This window comes from Stenella coeruleoalba (assembly GCF_951394435.1).
Source record: "Stenella coeruleoalba genome assembly, contig: scaffold_141, whole genome shotgun sequence".
Taxonomy (NCBI): domain Eukaryota; kingdom Metazoa; phylum Chordata; class Mammalia; order Artiodactyla; family Delphinidae; genus Stenella; species Stenella coeruleoalba.
This window is the reverse complement of record NW_027646081.1, coordinates 1-13,877: the sequence shown is the minus strand read 5'-3', so window position 1 is coordinate 13,877 and position 13,877 is coordinate 1. Positions and strand designations below refer to the sequence as shown.

General features: G+C 44.0%; 1 long non-coding RNA gene across 1 annotated transcript in view; it reads right to left on the bottom strand.

Annotated features, from left to right (window-relative positions):
- LOC307181357 overlaps nucleotides 1-12,653 on the bottom strand; it is a 95,335-nt gene extending 82,682 nt beyond the window's left edge. Inside the window, exon 1 of the long non-coding RNA XR_013826539.1 lies at nucleotides 12,572-12,653. This is a non-coding gene — a long non-coding RNA (uncharacterized lncRNA). The remainder of the gene's footprint in view (nucleotides 1-12,571) is intronic.
- Nucleotides 12,654-13,877: the final 1,224 nt, after the last annotated feature.

Here is a 13,877-nt window from a genome sequence, read left to right as displayed (position 1 = left end):
TTCAGGTATGATGATTCTAACTGAAATAAGTCACACAGAAAAAGAAACATCATAAGATATCAGTAATACACGGAATGTAAACTTGGCTACACAGGAACTGAATTACAGAACAGAACAGTGTCTCAAATTTAGAAAACCAACTTATGCTTGCTTAAGGGAAAAGGTGAGTTGGGGTGCTGCATAAAACCAGAGATTGAAATGAGCACAGATAAAGTTCCTTAAGCCAAATATGGAATAGGCAAGAGCTACTCCTTGCTCAACGAAATGGACTCAACACCGCATATTAAACCCCTAAGAATGTACCTGACTAGTAAGTATCTTAAAACCTATGGATTGCTATGTCTCCGAAAGAGAATCAAGCATGTGTACAGGGGCATAAACGCAGCAGTGATAGGATTGGAGAGGTTCGGTGAGCAAATGAAGACCCTTTGAAGTCATATTGCATGGTACCCATTCCACGGGTTTCAACTACCCAGGTTTTAGGTATTCTTCCTTCAGCTAAAACATGCATGTGGAACCCAAGTATGATCAACCATGTGAACGGGAGACGTGTTCAAATATGTCTCAGTTTTCCTCCCCTGGTACTCGGGTGCAACATTCCAGACGCTTTACTAACACTCTCCCCACTTGGAGAGTCAGCGCCTTTAACCTCCTGTTTGGCCCAGTTTGCAATTTCTGCGGAAGATGAACAGGAATAGCGAGAACCAATGAGAGGCTAGCTGGAGGTGTCTGGACGGGCAAATTTAACTCTCATTTCCCACCAGGAAGAGGAAATAACCAAAGGCTCAGCGTGCCGTGCCGGAACCAGATTAGGGCCTGAAGCCATCCTGCGGTGTTGCGGCCAGCTCACAAGAAAGCGAGTTGAAGAAAGGAGCTCAGGGGCACTGTAATTCACAAACCTGCAGAGTTATAAATGACAGCTATTGTCCAAAAATAGACTGAAGTAAGGCTGCCAAGAGGACTTGAAAGCGGGGCAGAATTGCAGGAAACCGATTTCAGGAGGTAGACTGGAATTGCATTGAAAGCATAGGAAAAGAGGCAGAACGTCCACAATGATGCACTTGGCCAAAAAGGGCGTATGCGTTTTTTCCTGAATATATTCAGGAAAAAACGCATACGCCCTTTTTGGCCAACCAAGCAAGCTTGCAAAGGAAATCTGCACTACAATGAAGTCTCACTTCCCCCCGGTCAAAAGGGCCATCTGAAAAAAGTGTAAAATCCAGAAAGGCAGGACAGGCCATGGAGAACTGGGAGCCTTGTTATGCTGATGGGCGGGATGTAAATTGCCAACAGACACTCGGGAGAAGTGTATGGTGTTTCCTGAAACATCTAAAAAACAAAGCAACAGAACCTAGGGCACTTCCACTTATGGTCCTATAGCTTAGGGAAATTAAAATCAAAAAGACACAGCCACCCCAAAGTTTGGAACGGCTCTGTTTACAAGAACCTCGTTTACAGTACAAGTTCAACATCGCAGAAAGTGAAAAATGGATAAAGAAGTTGTGGTATTTACTTACAAAGCAATATCACTCAGCAATGAAATCTGTGTCATCAGGCCCTTAGCAGCACAATGAGTGGATTCAGGTATGATGATTCTAACTGAAGTAAGTCACACAGAAAAAGAAACATCATAAGATATCAGTAATACACGGAATGTAAACTTGGCTACACAGGAACTGAATTACAGAACAGAACAGGGTCTCACATTTCGAAAACCAACTTATGCTTGCTTAAGGGGAAAGGTGAGTTGGGGTGCTGCATAAAACCAGAGATTGAAATGAGCACAGATAAAGTTCCTTAAGCCAAATATGGAATAGACAAGAGCTACTCCTTGCTCAACGAAATGGACTCAACACCGCATATTAAACGCCTAAGAATGTACCTGACTAGTAAGTATCTTAAAACCTATGGATTGCTATGTCTCCGAAAGAGAATCAAGCATGTGTACAGGGGCATAAACGCAGCAGTGATAGGATTGGAGAGGTTCGGTGAGCAAATGAAGACCCTTTGAAGTCATATTGCATGGTACCCATTCCACGGGTTTCAACTACCCAGGTTTTAGGTATTCTTCCTTCAGCTAAAACATGCATGTGGAACCCAAGTATGATCAACCATGTGAACGGGAGACGTGTTCAAATATGTCTCAGTTTTCCTCCCCTGGTACTCGGGTGCAACATTCCAGACGCTTTACTAACACTCTCCCCACTTGGAGAGTCAGCGCCTTTAACCTCCTGTTTGGCCCAGTTTGCAATTTCTGCGGAAGATGAACAGGAATAGTGAGAACCAATGAGAGGCTAGCTGGAGGTGTCTGGACGGGCAAATTTAACTCTCATTTCCCACCAGGAAGAGGAAATAACCAAAGGCTCAGCGTGCCGTACCAGAACCAGATTAGGGCCTGAAGCCATCCTGCGGTATTGCGGCCAGCTCAAAAGAAAGCGAGTTGAAGAAAGGAGCTCAGGGGCACTGTAATTCACAAACCTGCAGAGTAATAAATGACAGCTATCGTCCAAAAATATACTGAAGTAAGGCTGCCAAGAGGAGTTGAAAGTGGGGCAGAATTGCAGGAAACCGATTTCAGGAGGTAGACTGGAATTGCATTGAAAGCATAGGAAAAGAGGCAGAACGCCCACAATGATGCACTTGGCCAAAAAGGGCGTATGCGTTTTTTCCTGAATATATTCAGGAAAAAACGCATACGCCCTTTTTGGCCAACCAAGCAAGCTTGCAAAGGAAATCTGCACTACAATGAAGTCTCACTTCCCCCTGGTCAAAAGGGCCATCTGAAAAAAGTGTAAAATCCAGAAAGGCAGGACAGGCCATGGAGAACTGGGAGCCTTGTTATGCTGATGGGCGGGATGTAAATTGCCAACAACCACTTGGGAGAAGTGTATGGTGTTTCCTGAAACATCTAAAAAACAAAGCAACAGAGCCTAGGGCACTGCCACTTATGGTCCTAAGGCTTAGGGAATTTAAAATCAAAAAGACACAGCCACCCCAAAGTTTGGAACGGCTCTGTTTACAAGAACCTCGTTTACAGTACAAGTTCAACATCGCAGAAAGTGAAAAATGGATAAAGAAGTTGTGGTATTTACTTACAAAGCAATATCACTCAGCAATGAAATCTGTGTCATCAGGCCCTTAGCAGCACAATGAGTGGATTCAGGTATGATGATTCTAACTGAAATAAGTCACACAGAAAAAGAAACATCATAAGATATCAGTAATACACGGAATGTAAACTTGGCTACACAGGAACTGAATTACAGAACAGAACAGGGTCTCAAATTTAGAAAACCAACTTATGCTTGCTTAAGGGAAAAGGTGAGTTGGGGTGCTGCATAAAACCAGAGATTGAAATGAGCACAGATAAAGTTCCTTAAGCCAAATATGGAATAGACAAGAGCTACTCCTTGCTCAACGAAATGGACTCAACACCGCATATTAAATGCCTAAGAATGTACCTGACTAGAAAGTATCTTAAAACCTATGGATGGCTATGTCTCCAAAAGAGAATCAAGCATGTGTACAGGGGCATAAACGCAGCAGTGATAGGATTGGAGAGGTTCGGTGAGCAAATGAAGACCCTTTGAAGTCATATTGCATGGTACCCATTCCACGGGTTTCAACTACCCAGGTTTAAGGTATTCTTCCTTCAGCTAAAACATGCATGTGGAACCCAAGTATGATCAACCACGTGAACGGGAGACGTGTTCAAATATGTCTCAGTTTTCCTCCCCTGGTACTCGGGTGCAACATTCCAGATGCTTTACTAACACTCTCCCCACTTGGAGAGTCAGTCCCTTTAACCTCCTGTTTGGCCCAGTTTGCAATTTCTGCGGAAGATGAACAGGAATAGCGAGAACCAATGAGAGGCTAGCTGGAGGTGTCTGGACGGGCAAATTTAACTCTCATTTCCCACCAGGAAGAGGAAATAACCAAAGGCTCAGCGTGCCGTGCCGGAACCAGATTAGGGCCTGAAGCCATCCTGCGGTGTTGCGGCCAGCTCACAAGAAAGCGAGTTGAAGAAAGGAGCTCAGGGGCACTGTAATTCACAAACCTGCAGAGTTATAAATGACAGCTATTGTCCAAAAATAGACTGAAGTAAGGCTGCCAAGAGGACTTGAAAGCGGGGCAGAATTGCAGGAAACCGATTTCAGGAGGTAGACTGGAATTGCATTGAAAGCATAGGAAAAGAGGCAGAAGGTCCACAATGATGCACTTGGCCAAAAAGGGCGTATGCGTTTTTTCCTGAATATATTCAGGAAAAAACGCATACGCCCTTTTTGGCCAACCAAGCAAGCTTGCAAAGGAAATCTGCACTACAATGAAGTCTCACTTCCCCCCGGTCAAAAGGGCCATCTGAAAAAAGTGTAAAATCCAGAAAGGCAGGACAGGCCATGGAGAACTGGGAGCCTTGTTATGCTGATGGGCAGGATGTAAATTGCCAACAGACACTCTGGAGAAGTGTATGGTGTTTCCTGAAACATCTAAAAAACAAAGCAACAGAACCTAGGGCAGTTCCACTTATGGTCCTATAGCTTAGGGAAATTAAAATCAAAAAGACACAGCCACCCCAAAGTTTGGAACGGCTCTGTTTACAAGAACCTCGTTTACAGTACAAGTTCAAAATCGCAGAAAGTGAAAAATGGATAAAGAAGTTGTGGTATTTACTTACAAAGCAATATCACTCAGCAATGAAATCTGTGTCATCAGGACCTTAGCAGCACAATGAGTGGATTCAGGTATGATGATTCTAACTGAAATAAGTCACACAGAAAAAGAAACATCATAAGATATCAGTAATACACGGAATGTAAACTTGGCTACACAGGAACTGAATTACAGAACAGAACAGGGTCTCAAATTTAGAAAACCAACTTATGCTTGCTTAAGGGGAAAGGTGAGTTGGGGTGCTGCATAAAACCAGAGATTGAAATGAGCACAGATAAAGTTCCTTAAGCCAAATATGGAATAGACAAGAGCTACTCCTTGCTCAAAGAAATGGACTCAACACCGCATATTAAACGCCTAAGAATGTACCTGACTAGAAAGTATCTTAAAACCTATGGATTGCTATGTCTCTGAAAGAGAATCAAGCATGTGTACAGGGGCATAAACGCAGCAGTGATAGGATTGGGGAGGTTCGGTGAGCAAATGAAGACCCTTTGAAGTCATATTGCATGGTACCCATTCCACGGGTTTCAACTACCCAGGTTTTAGGTATTCTTCCTTCAGCTAAAACATGCATGTGGAACCCAAGTATGATCAACCATGTGAACGGGAGACGTGTTCAAATATGTCTCAGTTTTCCTCCCCTGGTACTCGGGTGCAACATTCCAGACGCTTTACTAACACTCTCCCCACTTGGAGAGTCAGCGCCTTTAACCTCCTGTTTGGCACAGTTTGCAATTTCTGCGGAAGATGAACAGGAATAGCGAGAACCAATGAGAGGCTAGCTGGAGGTGTCTGGACGGGCAAATTTAACTCTCATTTCCCACCAGGAAGAGGAAATAACCAAAGGCTCAGTGTGCCGTACCGGAACCAGATTAGGGCCTGAAGCCATCCTGTGGTGTTGCGGCCAGCTCACAAGAAAGCGAGTTGAAGAAAGGAGCTCAGGGGCACTGTAATTCACAAACCTGCAGAGTTATAAATGACAGCTATCGTCCAAAAATAGACTGAAGTAAGGCTGCCAAGAGGACTTGAAAGCGGGGCAGAATTGCAGGAAACCGATTTTAGGAGGTAGACTGGAATTGCATTGAATGCATAGGAAAAGAGGCAGAACGTCCACAATGATGCACTTGGCCAAAAAGGGCGTATGCGTGTTTTCCTGAATATATTCAGGAAAAAACGCATACGCCCTTTTTGGCCAACCAAGCAAGCTTGCAAAGGAAATCTGCACTACAATGAAGTCTCACTTCCCCTAGGTCAAAAGGGACATCTGAAAAAAGTGTAAAATCCAGAAAGGCAGGACAGGCCATGGAGAACTGGGAGCCTTGTTATGCTGATGGGCGGGATGTAAATTGCCAACAACCACTCGGGAGAAGTGTATGGTGTTTCCTGAAACATCTAAAAAACAAAGCAACAGAGCCTAGGGCACTTCCACTTATGGTCCTATAGCTTAGGGAAATTAAAATCAAAAAGACACAGCCACCCCAAAGTTTCGAACGGCTCTGTTTACAAGAACCTCGTTTACAGTACAAGTTCAACATCGCAGAAAGTGAAAAATGGATAAAGAAGTTGTGGTATTTACTTACAAAGCAATATCACTCAGCAATGAAATCTGTGTCATCAGGCCCTTAGCAGCACAATGAGTGGATTCAGGTATGATGATTCTAACTGAAATAAGTCACACAGAAAAAGAAACATCATAAGATATCAGTAATACACGGAATGTAAACTTGGCTACACAGGAACTGAATTACAGAGCAGAACAGGGTCTCAAATTTCGAAAACCAACTTATGCTTGCTTAAGGGGAAAGGTGAGTTGGGGTGCTGCATAAAACCAGAGATTGAAATGAGCACAGATAAAGTTCCTTAAGTCAAATATGGAATAGACAAGAGCTACTCCTTGCTCAACGAAATGGACTCAACACCGCATATTAAACGCCTAAGAATGTACCTGACTAGTAAGTATCTTAAAACCTATGGATTGCTATGTCTCCGAAAGAGAATCAAGCATGTGTACAGGGGCATAAACGCAGCAGTGATAGGATTGGAGAGGTTCGGTGAGCAAATGAAGACCCTTTGAAGTCATATTGCATGGTACCCATTCCACGGGTTTCAACTACCCAGGTTTTAGGTATTCTTCCTTCAGCTAAAACATGCATGTGGAACCCAGAGTATGATCAACCATGTGATTGGGAGACGTGTTCAAATATGTTTCAGTTTTCGTACCCTGGTACTCGGGTGCAACATTCCAGACGCTTTACTAACACTCTCCCGACTTGGAGAGTCAGTGTCTTTAACCTCCTGTTTGGCCCAGTTTGCAATTTCTGCGGAAGATGAACAGGAATAGCGAGAACCAATGAGAGACTAGCTGGAGGTGTCTGGACGGGCAAATTTAACTCTCATTTCCCACCAGGAAGAGGAATTAACCAAAGGCTCAGCGTGCCGTGCCGGAACCAGATTAGGGCCTGAAGCCATCCTGCGGTGTTGCGGCCAGCTCACAAGAAAGCGAGTTGAAGAAAGGAGCTCAGGGGCACTGTAATTCACAAACCTGCAGAGTTATAAATGACAGCTATCGTCCAAAAATATACTGAAGTAAGGCTGCCAAGAGGACTTGAAAGCGGGGCAGAATTGCAGGAAACCGATTTCAGGAGGTAGACTGGAATTGCATTGAAAGCATAGGAAAAGAGGCAGAACGTCCACAATGATGCACTTGGCCAAAAAGGGCGTATGCGTTTTTTCCTGAATATATTCAGGAAAAAACGCATACGCCCTTTTTGGCCAACCAAGCAAGGTTGCAAAGGAAATCTGCACTACTATGAAGTCTCACTTCCCCCCGGTCAAAAGGGCCATCTGAAAAAAGTGTAAAATCCAGAAAGGCAGGACAGGCCATGGAGAACTGGGAGCCTTGTTATGCTGATGGGCGGGATGTAAATTGCCAACAGACACTCGGGAGAAGTGTATGGTGTTTCCTGAAACATCTAAAAAACAAAGCAACAGAACCTAGGGCACTTCCACTTATGGTCCTATAGCTTAGGGAAATTAAAATCAAAAAGACACAGCCACCCCAAAGTTTGGAACGGCTCTGTTTACAAGAACCTCGTTTACAGTACAAGTTCAACATCGCAGAAAGTGAAAAATGGATAAAGAAGTTGTGGTATTTACTTACAAAGCAATATCACTCAGCAATGAAATCTGTGTCATCAGGCCCTTAGCAGCACAATGAGTGGATTCAGGTATGATGATTCTAACTGAAATAAGTCACACAGAAAAAGAAACATCATAAGATATCAGTAATACACGGAATGTAAACTTGGCTACACAGGAACTGAATTACAGAACAGAACAGGGTCTCACATTTCGAAAACCAACTTATGCTTGCTTAAGGGGAAAGGTGAGTTGGGGTGCTGCATAAAACCAGAGATTGAAATGAGCACAGATAAAGTTCCTTAAGCCAAATATGGAATAGACAAGAGCTACTCCTTGCTCAACGAAATGGACTCAACACCGCATATTAAACGCCTAAGAATGTACCTGACTAGTAAGTATCTTAAAACCTATGGATTGCTATGTCTCCGAAAGAGAATCAAGCATGTGTACAGGGGCATAAACGCAGCAGTGATAGGATTGGAGAGGTTCGGTGAGCAAATGAAGACCCTTTGAAGTCATATTGCATGGTACCCATTCCACGGGTTTCAACTACCCAGGTTTTAGGTATTCTTCCTTCAGCTAAAACATGCATATGGAACCCCAGTATGATCAACCACGTGAACGGGAGACGTGTTGAAATATGTCTCAGTTTTCCTCCCCTGGTACTCGGGTGCAACATTCCAGACGCTTTACTAACACTCTCCCCACTTGGAGAGTCAGTCCCTTTAACCTCCTGTTTGGCCCAGTTTGCAATTTCTGCGGAAGATGAACAGGAATAGCGAGAACCAATGAAAGGCTAGCTGGAGGTGTCTGGACGGGCAAATTTAACTCTCATTTCCCACCAGGAAGAGGAAATAACCAAAGGCTCAGTGTGCCGTGCCGGAACCAGATTAGGGCCTGAAGCCATCCTGCGGTGTTGCGGCCAGGTCACAAGAAAGCGAGTTGAAGAAAGGAGCTCAGGGGCACTGTAATTCACAAACCTGCAGAGTTATAAATGACAGCTATCGTCCAAAAATAGACTAAAGTAAGGCTGCCAAGAGGACTTGAAAGCGGGGCAGAATTGCAGGAAACCGATTTCAGGAGGTAGACTGGAATTGCATTGAAAGCATAGGAAAAGAGGCAGAACGTACACAATGATGCACTTGGCCAAAAAGGGCGTATGCGTTTTTTCCTGAATATATTCAGGAAAAAACGCATACGCCCTTTTTGGCCAACCAAGCAAGCTTGCAAAGGAAATCTGCACTACAATGAAGTCTCACTTCCCCCTGGTCAAAAGGGCCATCTGAAAAAAGTGTAAAATCCAGAAAGGCAGGACAGGCCCTGGAGAACTGGGAGCCTTGTTATGCTGATGGGCGGGATGTAAATTGCCAACAACCACTCGGGAGAAGTGTATGGTGTTTCCTGAAACATCTAAAAAACAAAGCAACAGAACCTAGGGCACTTCCACTTATGGTCCTATAGCTTAGGGAAATTAAAATCAAAAAGACACAGCCACCCCAAAGTTTGGAACGGCTCTGTTTACAAGAACCTCATTTACAGTACAAGTTCAACATCGCAGAAAGTGAAAAATGGATAAAGAAGTTGTGGTATTTACTTACAAAGCAATATCACTCAGCAATGAAATCTGTGTCATCAGGCCCTTAGCAGCACAATGAGTGGATTCAGGTATGATGATTCTAACTGAAATAAGTCACACAGAAAAAGAAACATCATAAGATATCAGTAATACACGGAATGTAAACTTGGCTACACAGGAACTGAATTACAGAACAGAACAGGGTCTCAAATTTAGAAAACCAACTTATGCTTGCTTAAGGGGAAAGGTGAGTTGGGGTGCTGCATAAAACCAGAGATTGAAATGAGCACAGATAAAGTTCCTTAAGCCAAATATGGAATAGACAAGAGCTACTCCTTGCTCAACGAAATGGACTCAACACCGCATATTAAACGCCTAAGAATGTACCTGACTAGTAAGTATCTTAAAACCTATGGATTGCTATGTCTCCGAAAGAGAATCAAGCATGTGTACAGGGGCATAAACGCAGCAGTGATAGGATTGGGGAGGTTCGGTGAGCAAATGAAGACCCTTTGAAGTCATATTGCATGGTACCCATTCCACGGGTTTCAACTACCTAGGTTTTAGGTATTCTTCCTTCAGCTAAAACATGCATGTGGAACCCAAGTATGATCAACCATGTGAACGGGAGACGTGTTCAAATATGTCTCAGTTTTCCTCCCCTGGTACTCGGGTGCAACATTCCAGACGCTTTACTAACACTCTCCCCACTTGGAGAGTCAGTCCCTTTAACCTCCTGTTTGGCCCAGTTTGCAATTTCTGCGGAAGATGAACAGGAATAGCGAGAACCAATGAGAGGCTAGCTGGAGGTGTCTGGACGGGCAAATTTAACTCTCATTTCCCACCAGGAAGAGGAAATAACCAAAGGCTCAGTGTGCCGTGCCGGAACCAGATTAGGGCCTGAAGCCATCCTGCGGTGTTGCGGCCAGGTCACAAGAAAGCGAGTTGAAGAAAGGAGCTCAGGGGCACTGTAATTCACAAACCTGCAGAGTTATAAATGACAGCTATCGTCCAAAAATAGACTGAAGTAAGGCTGCCAAGAGGACTTGAAAGCGGGGCAGAATTGCAGGAAACCGATTTCAGGAGGTAGACTGGAATTGCATTGAAAGCATAGGAAAAGAGGCAGAACGTCCACAATGATGCACTTGGCCAAAAAGGGCGTATGCGTTTTTTCCTGAATATATTCAGGAAAAAACGCATACGCACTTTTTGGCCAACCAAGCAAGCTTGCAAAGGAAATCTGCACTACAATGAAGTCTCACTTCCCCCCGGTCAAAAGGGCCATCTGAAAAAAGTGTAAAATCCAGAAAGGCAGGACAGGCCATGGAGAACTGGGAGCCTTGTTATGCTGATGGGCGGGATGTAAATTGCCAACAACCACTCGGGAGAAGTGTATGGTGTTTCCTGAAACATCTAAAAAACAAAGCAACAGAACCTAGGGCACTTCCACTTATGGTCCTATAGCTTAGGGAAATTAAAATCAAAAAGACACAGCCACCCCAAAGTTTGGGACGCCTCCGTTTACAAGAACCTCGTTTACCGTACAAGTTCAATATCACAGAAAGTGAAAAATGGATAAAGAAGTTGTGGTATTTACTTACAAAGCAATATCACTCAGCAATGAAATCTGTGTCATCAGGCCCTTAGCAGCACAATGAGTGGATTCAGGTATGATGATTCTAACTGAAATAAGTCACACAGAAAAAGAAACATCATAAGATATCAGTAATACACGGAATGTAAACTTGGCTACACAGGAACTGAATTACAGAACAGAACAGGGTCTCAAATTTAGAAAACCAACTTATTCTTGCTTAAGAGTAAAGGAGAGTTGGGGTGCTGCATAAAACCAGAGATTGAAATGAGCACAGATAAAGTTCCTTAAGCCAAATATGGAATAGACAAGAGCTACTCCTTGCTCAACGAAATGGACTCAACACCGCGTATTAAACGCCTAAGAATGTACCTGACTTGAAGTATCTTAAAACCTATGGATTGTTATGTCTCCGAAAGAGAATCAAGCATGTGTACAGGGGCATAAACGCAGCAGTGATAGGATTGGAGAGGTTCGGTGAGCAAATGAAGACCCTTTGAAGTCATATTACATGGTACCCATTCCACGGGTTTCAACTACCCAGGTTTAAGGTATTCTTCCTTCAGCTAAAACATGCATGTGGAACCTAGAGTATGATCAACCATGTGATCGGGAGACATGTTCAAATATGTCTCAGTTTTCCTCCCCTGGTACTCGGGTGCAACATTCCAGACGCTTTACTAACACTCTCCCCACTTGGAGAGTCAGTCCCTTTAACCTCCTGTTTGGCCCAGTTTGCAATTTCTGCGGAAGATGAACAGGAATAGCGAGAACCAATGAGAGGCTAGCTGGAGGTGTCTGGACGGGCAAATTTAACTCTCATTTCCCACCAGGAAGAGGAATTAACCAAAGGCTCAGCGTGCCGGGCCGGAACCAGATTAGGGCCTGAAGCCATCCTGCGATGTTGCGGCCAGGGCACAAGAAAGCGAGTTGAAGAAAGGAGCTCAGGGGCACTGTAATTCACAAACCTGCAGAGTTATAAATGACAGCTATTGTCCAAAAATAGACTGAAGTAAGGCTGCCAAGAGGACTTGAAAGCGGGGCAGAATTGCAGGAAACCGATTTCAGGAGGTAGACTGGAGTTGCATTGAAAGCATAGGAAAAGAGGCAGAACGTCCACAATGATGCACTTGGCCAAAAAGGGCGTATGCGTTTTTTCCTGAATATATTCAGGAAAAAACGCATACGCCCTTTTTGGCCAACCAAGCAAGCTTGCAAAGGAAATCTGCACTACAATGAAGTCTCACTTCCCCCCGGTCAAAAGGGCCATCTGAAAAAAGTGTAAAATCCAGAAAGGCACGACAGGCCATGGAGAACTGGGAGCCTTGTTATGCTGATGGGCGGGATGTAAATTGCCAACAACCACTCGGGAGAAGTGTATGGTGTTTCCTGAAACATCTAAAAAACAAAGCAACAGAACCTAGGGCACTTCCACTTATGGTCCTATAGCTTAGGGAAATTAAAATCAAAAAGACACAGCTACCCCAAAGTTTGGAACGGCTCTGTTTACAAGAACCTCGTTTACAGTACAAGTTCAACATCGCAGAAAGTGAAAAATGGATAAAGAAGTTGTGGTATTTACTTACAAAGCAATATCACACAGCAATGAAATCTGTGTCATCAGGCCCTTAGCAGCACAATGAGTGGATTCAGGTATGATGATTCTAACTGAAATAAGTCACACAGAAAAAGAAACATCATAAGATATCAGTAATACACGGAATGTAAACTTGGCTACACAGGAACTGAATTACAGAACAGAACAGGGTCTCAAATTTAGAAAACCAACTTATTCTTGCTTAAGGGTAAAGGTGAGTTGGGGTGCTGCATAAAACCAGAGATTGAAATGAGCACAGGTAAAGTTCCTTAAGCCAAATATGGAATAGACAAGAGCTACTCCTTGCTCAACGAAATGGACTCAACACCCCATATTAAACGCCTAAGAATGTACCTGACTAGTAAGTATCTTAAAACCTATGGATTGCTATGTCTCCGAAAGAGAATCAAGCATGTGTACAGGGGCATAAACGCAGCAGTGATAGGATTGGAGAGGTTCGGTGAGCAAATGAAGACCCTTTGAAGTCATATTACATGGTACCCTTTCCACGGGTTTCAACTACCCAGGTTTAAGGTATTCTTCCTTCAGCTAAAACATGCATGTGGAACCTAGAGTATGATCAACCATGTGATCAGGAGACGTGTTCAAATATATCTCAGTTTTCCTACCCTGGTACTCGGGTGCAACATTCCAGACGCTTTACTAACACTCTCCCCACTTGGAGAGTCAGTCCCTTTAACCTCCTGTTTGGCCCAGTTTGCAATTTCTGCAGAAGATGAACAGGAATAGCGAGAACCAATGAGAGGCTAGCTGGAGGTGTCTGGACGGGCAAATTTAACTCTCATTTCCCACCAGGAAGAGGAAATAACCAAAGGCTCAGCGTGCCGGGCCGGAACCAGATTAGGGCCTGAAGCCATCCTGCGGTGTTGCGGCCAGGTCACAAGAAAGCGAGTTGAAGAAAGGAGCTCAGGGGCACTGTAATTCACAAACATGCAGAGTTATAAATGACAGCTATCGTCCAAAAATAGACTGAAGTAAGGCTGCCAAGAGGACTTGAAAGCGGGGCAGAATTGCAGGAAACCGATTTCAGGAGGTAGACTGGAATTGCATTGAAAGCATAGGAAAAGAGGCAGAACGTCCACAATGATGCACTTGGCCAAAAAGGGCGTATGCATTTTTTCCTGAATATATTCAGGAAAAAACGCATACGCCCTTTTTGGCCAACCAAGCAAGCTTGCAAAGGAAATCTGCACTACCATGAAGTCTCACTTCCCCCCGGTCAAAAGGGCCATCTGAAAAAAGTGTAAAATCCAGAAAGGCAGGACAGGCCATGG